The sequence below is a fragment of the Nuphar pumila genome, chromosome 9, assembly GCF_984573655.1.
Source record: "Nuphar pumila chromosome 9, dmNupPumi1.hap1.1, whole genome shotgun sequence".
NCBI classification, from domain to species: Eukaryota; Viridiplantae; Streptophyta; class Magnoliopsida; order Nymphaeales; family Nymphaeaceae; genus Nuphar; species Nuphar pumila.
In genome coordinates, this window is record NC_143257.1 from 121,441,874 (window position 1) to 121,448,457 (window position 6,584).

The 6,584-nt window shown below is 36.2% G+C and overlaps 1 long non-coding RNA gene across 1 annotated transcript; it reads right to left on the reverse strand.

Annotated features, from left to right (window-relative positions):
- Positions 1–4,264: 4,264 nt before the first annotated feature.
- On the reverse strand, positions 4,265–5,833 carry LOC149829146 (uncharacterized). The gene is made up of 2 exons (XR_016434195.1): positions 5,660–5,833; positions 4,265–4,764 (listed from the first exon to the last, which is right to left on the reverse strand). It is a non-coding gene; the product is annotated as an uncharacterized LOC149829146 (long non-coding RNA).
- Between the last annotated feature and the right edge of the window lie 751 nt (positions 5,834–6,584).

Consider the following 6,584-nt stretch of genomic DNA (forward strand, 5'->3'; position numbering starts at 1 on the left):
GCCTCCATCCTCTGTTTTTCTACTTCTTCATTCCTTTCCCTTTCCTTCTATTCCTCATCTTGCTTCTTCCTTTTCCTTTCCTTCTTTTTCTCTTCCTGCTTTTTCCTTAAACTTTTTTTCTCTTCTTCCTCCTGCTTCTTCCTTTCCCTTTCCTTATCTTCCTTGTTCTCCTTCTCCTTCCTTTGCCTTTCCTTCTCTTCCTTGTCCTCCTTCTCCTTCCTTTGTCTTTCATTCCCTTCCTTGTCTTGAATCGCCTCCATTTGTCTTTCCTCTTCCTTCATCATTTGCCTTTTCCTCTACTCCTCCCCATTCTTCTTCTTCAATTGCCTTTGCTTCTCTTCATCTTCTTTATTCTTCCTTTGCCTTTCCCTCTCCTCCTCCTTCATTTGTTTTTTTTTTCTTTTGCTTTTCATTCTCCTCCTCCTTTCTTTGCTTTTTCTTCTCTTTGTCATCCTTCTTCTTCTTCTTCATCTTTAGTTTTTCATCATCATTCTTCATTGGATTTTCATCTTCAAAATCTGATGGATTAGGTTCTTCTTTATACATTTCCAACGCTTTCTTCCTTTATTTATCGTTCTCAATCTTCATTATTTTTTTGTATGCTTATACATATCAAACTCGTGGATGATTTCTTCAAGAGTCATCCCCTCGAACGGTGAAGGCTTTCTTGTCTTACAAATGTTAGTCATTTATAACATGCACAACACATAAATTTAACTGCATCATTATATGTTACAATCAACTCCCCAAATATATATTATTACAAATTATCATATTCATTACACAATCACCAACATTACAAATCATCGCAATATTTGGCTTTATAAGTAAACATCGTTGTAAGATTTAGCAAACTTAAGTACAAATCGAGGTAACTTCATCAATACACATCACTACTGCATCAAACATATAAATCAGTGTTGCTTCAAACATACAAATCATTGCAGAAATCACACCCTTCATAAGTACATATCACTGTAATGTTTGGGATTCATAAGTAAACATCGTTGTACAATTTAGTAAACTTAAATACAAATCGCTACTGCTTCAAACGTATAAATCATTTTTGCATCAAACATACAAATCGCTACTGCATAAAATGTATAAATCATTACTGCATTGAAATGTACAAATCATTGTAGAAATTTAGGCTTCATAAGTACATATCGTTGTAATGTTTGACCTTCAAAAGAACAGATCGTGCTAACTATTTTTCGACACGCAAAAGGTGGATAGGTAAAAATCAATTTGTTTCAATATGAAAATAGGTGTTATTTAACATTAATAGTACAATCAATTGTAAGATTTAGCATTCAAATTTATAAATTGAATTGTTTACATAACGAAACCTTACACAAAACTCACTGAAACAATAAGAGTTTTGGTAATCCGACAGTGGATGAGAAACACCTAGAAGGTAAATGCAGTCGATGATGACAACGGTGCTCCCACTGCGTACACTATGGCAAAAAGGTACTCCGGCGACAGCAGACGATGCACCTGCATGTTTGGGAGAGGGAACATATAACCTGCTTCGTCTTGCCACTAAACTTGTGGTGGGTGATTAGGGTTTCATTCCTATGAGCATCATTCCCTTGCATTAATGAGAGCAAGGGATAAGCCCTTGCTCAATTGAAGCTTGGTGACTTCTGGGGTAAGTGTGTCTGGTGGTATGGGTAAGTCTCTGATTTAGAAGATGGTTTTCCAGTCTTTCACGAGAAAAAAAGTAAGCTGTTGACTTAGATTCATTGAGATTTGTTGACTTGGTAAAAGATTCTGCTGTAAATAAACTATCTTATACTACCTAATAATAAAAACAACTATTTCAGTTTACTTGTGATGTATGCTTTTGTATGTGTGTCTGTGTTCATTTACAGTTTATGGTTTCAAATCCAACTGTTCTAAACAAACTAAACAGTAAATCAACTGGACAAAACACAGATAGATTTCAGTTTCAGGCTGTGTTTTAGAGCCATGAATCTCAAAACATTTACAGTTTAAGGGGGCTTTTTGGAGATCTCAGATCAGGGGTTTTGAGCTCAGCAGTTTGCAAAAAGTTGAGATCTGGCGTGGACCCATGTGCTCATGTCAGTTTTAATAATTTGTATGTGAGGTAATAGTGGCATACAAGATGAAAAAACTTTAGGTTAATTATTCATTTTAAAAAGTTGACTTAGACCACCCTTTTTTTATAGCTCTGCCTTCCGTACTTATTATCACTGTCCCGATAGCGTAAAACTTGAACACTTTTTTGAAAAAATAGTATTAAATTTATTTTAGCTGACTTATTGATTGATAATTCTTTGAAAATCAAAAGTTGGAGTGCATCAAGCAAACGTTGGGCATATGACTGATAAATTCAAGAGTTGTGACAAGACAAGGCTTATTATAGGAGGATAAGCACTGTCATCAGGTGGGCCTTGGATGCCGTTCATCCCTAAGATGAAATAAATTGGGTGGGGCACTTTTTCAGCCGTTGATTCCCCTGATGATGTTCACCCCAAGCATTGAATAGCTTGAAAAATTATAATTTACGACAAGCTGTCCAACTTATCAGCTACTTACAAGAAAAGCACCACAATACTCAAAGGTCAACTTAAATGACTTAGGGTCAAGTGCGTCTTTGGTATTAAATTTACCAACAGCTACGTGTAATAATCAAAATGTTGGGCTGCTATTTGTAAATAGATGATAAATTGGCTGGTGTTTTTGTAAATTACTCAAAATCAAAGTACGACGCGTTTCGGAACAAACATGACAGCCTTGGATGCCGCTTATCTTCATCCTAAGATGAACGACATCTAAGGCACTTGTGCAATGTATTCATATTAGGGGTATCAATGGATCTGGGTATGACTCGATCCCCACCCGTACCGGATCCTATAGGGTCAGCATTTGGTTACAAAGAACCGGGTCCGATTAATTATCCTGGTCAAACCCATGAAGTTCTATTATTAAACGGTATGGTTTTATGAAATTTTATACCAAGCCAAGCCCGTAATTAAAAATTCCGTTAAAAAATAAAATCAAGTTTATTTTTAACCTGATTTCGATGATAAAGAATTCTTTTGAACTCCAATAATTGGAAAAGCTGGAGTCAATAATGTCAACAAAATTAGCAAACGTTAGGCATATGCCTAAAAAAACGTGTCATGATAAGGCTTATCCCTATTCCATATCGGGCTACAATTTATTGAGCCTGTCAAAAATTGGCCATCAGGTGGGGCCCTGACAGTGGACCTGCCGACACCACCCAGCCCCGCCTCACCCCGTTTGGATGAGAACGGAGTATATGAAACAGAGATGGAGGCGGGGATGGGCCTACGTTTTCCCTCACCCAGCTCCGCCCTGTCCCATCCCCGATGCCTGTTAGTAAAATAACTAAAATACTCTTAATGATTTAATGAAATTTCATATAATTCTTTTACATATGTATGCTTAATTTCTAACCCTAAAGCGAAAATGATCTTTTCCGTCTTTGGGTTGCCGCCAAAGGCGAAGCTAGGTGTGTGTGTGTGGGGGAGGGGGGGGGGGGGGGGGCTGTAGGGGTCAATAATGCATACAATATTGCCCCTCAATTGGAATGTCTTTTGCAGCTCTCAAAACTAATTTTGTTCTAAGCGAGAGGGAAGAGGACTTTTCCCCTCCCTTGATAATAAAATAATAATAATAAAAACAATAATAATAATAATAATTATTATTATTATTATTATTATAATACATACAATATTGGGTAATATCATCATACATTTGACACCAACCAAATATCTTTGAAAGTGAGATAATATTTTCTTTAATATTGTTCTATGTATAATATTTTTTTTTTGTTTTTGAAAGAAAGAGAAATTTTATTACTGATAGAAAGAATTCAGCACAAGATTAACAGCTAATAGGACAGCGAGAGGTCACCCACATAACAATTCACAACAAGAAATTATAAATGAGATAGAAGAGAGATAAAGAAGAGAGCAGAACATAGTAGAAAAATGCAGCACAGACGATGATTAAACCACGCAGTTTCAAACCCTCTCCCAGAAAGAACCAAGAAAGGTCGATCTGCCCCCCTGAGGAAGATAAAGATAGAAGCCAAAAAGGGCGTATAAAAGGTTTCTTATATCCTGCAATTGAAATTGGCCATGACCAGAACTGTGGTAATGTGTCTTTCATGAATTGAATAAGAAAATGGATAATTGAAGCAATTTTCCAGCAAGTTTTAATTGACTCTTCAAGAGGGCCCTGAAGAATCATCACAAGTCACCATAAAGGATGGAAATGGATAGATCCTTATATTTATAAGATGTTAAATAAAATATGACCAAAACTATACAAGAAGTGGTTCATGTAGAAATAACAATTATTCATGTTCAAGCACCAATAGCAGTTATACATGTTCAAGCGAGTTCCAACAATACTATTGTTGTGAATCATCATTACCAACAAGGCTTCTCAAACTCATCCATGATATTGACAAACTTTTTTATTCATTAAATATTTTTGTTGATACATAAATTGTCATCAAGCACACTTATTTAGTAATTATAAGTAACATTGTTACATATTTAAGAGCCATTTATTGTACGATAGGGGTGCGAGCAACCCTTCCATAGGTGTTAAGCAAGATGCAAACGCGGTCGCAGCGAATATCTTTACTAAAACATATTGGGTTCCCTGCAAAGACAACCCTTACATAGTGGTTCTCCCTTTGAATAATGGCTAAGGCAAAGCTTCCTTGTGTACCCACCAGTTCTGGCCATGCACTCTTACCTGCACCCAATTGTTGCATCTCATGTTAGCAACTCATGGTCTTGAAGCAAAAGATTAATGATCAAAATAATTATAATTACAATGTTAAGACATGATTTGGTGCAACTTCATGAGAAAACCCTCAAAAGTAGAGTTGATCTAAGTTATGGTAGACGAATCCGACAAATAAGCAAGATCCAATCTATGGCTTCACTAGCACAACTTTTTCCATACTACTACCTATGAGGTTGAGTGGCCTTCTTCTTCTTCTTCTTCTCTCTCTCTCTCTCTCTCTCTCTCTCTCTCTCTCTCTATCTCTCTCTCATGAGAAAAAAATGCAATGTTTCCATGTGAGGAGCAGCATAATTACCCAACATGTCCCTATACTTGACGAAGCTCAAAGAAAACATGCAAACTAGCCTACAAGCGGGCAGGATATAATTAGACAACCCATCCAAATCCAACATATTACTTTCAGATTCAGACCCAATAATAAGATCCAAATGTGATTTTGGATTGCATTCTGCTTTGCTAAATGGGAATTCATTTGGGATTGGATTTTGATCCATATTTTAAGTCGAAACAAACTTTCTTTCATGTAAAGAGCCTAGTTTTTATTGTTTTCATCACAGGTTCCATTATTACCACAAATATGTTGGATCCTAATTTAACCCTACTGTATTGGATTTTATCTGCATAGTAAATTTCAGTTGCAGATTCGGATGTAGCAAGAATTTGTCTGTATTTGCAGCCCTAATGCCAAGTAACCATATATCCAAGAAACTACTAGATGATCGATTTCATGTTCTAGCTGATAACATGCAAAACCTAGGACATTATCCAAACAGGAGTTAAAAGGAGGAAGATTGTTATATCGATGTACATGAATGACATATGCATGTATATAAATATATACCTTTGCAACGACTGGCAGCCATGGATGATCCAACAAGGAAGAAGAGGATGACAGCCACCCCCATGATATTCACTATATTTGATGACCTGCATCCCATGGCTTTGTGTTGGGTTGTAATCTCTCTCTCTCTCTCTAAGAGGTTCACTTGCAGTTAAGGTATATTACTTGTTGAAAATTTATAGATGAGGTTCATTGCAAGTGGGAAATATATAGACGTAGTACTTTGACTAACATGGCCATCTTGTTTGAATGTTAACTTTACAACACGAGAGAGAGAGAGAGAGAGAGAGAGAGAGAGAGAGAGAGAGAGAGAGAGAGAGAGAGAGAGAGAGATCTAACTTGTACTTGAAGAAACTGAAAAAATCAAGAGTTGTGAAAGCACCGTCATCAGCTGCCATTCCAACCAACCCACTCAATTAGTTGAAATACTCTTTCTCTTGAGCTTGATCTTGGCATTTTGGTTTATTTAAGATGTGTGTGTGTATCAGCCACACCAAACACAAAAAATCACTAAGGCGTGTAGCTAATTTTCTCACTAACACGAAAAATCACTACGCGGACTGTGATATTCTGTATAAAACACAAAACATAGAAAATCGTTAATGCACAGCGATTTTCTGTGTTTTGTGTAGCCCGAGTAGTTCACTTTGTAAAGTACTCGTGCCCGATCATTGGATCTGCTCTGGATACTTGGTGTAACAGTCTGACGTAGTGGGTTTAAAACAGGAAAATAACTCTAATTTTTTATAATGAGATATTGAACTTTTTATTCTTCTCACCTTTTTATTGGAAAATATCGCCAATAAAATTAATTAAAAATATTTTTTTCTTACATAGAAAAGTAAAAATTCAGAAAAGACCTGATTAATAAATAGCTTCATGCTTTGGGGCTATTTCTAGTTTGTTTGTTCCTTATCGAATACAA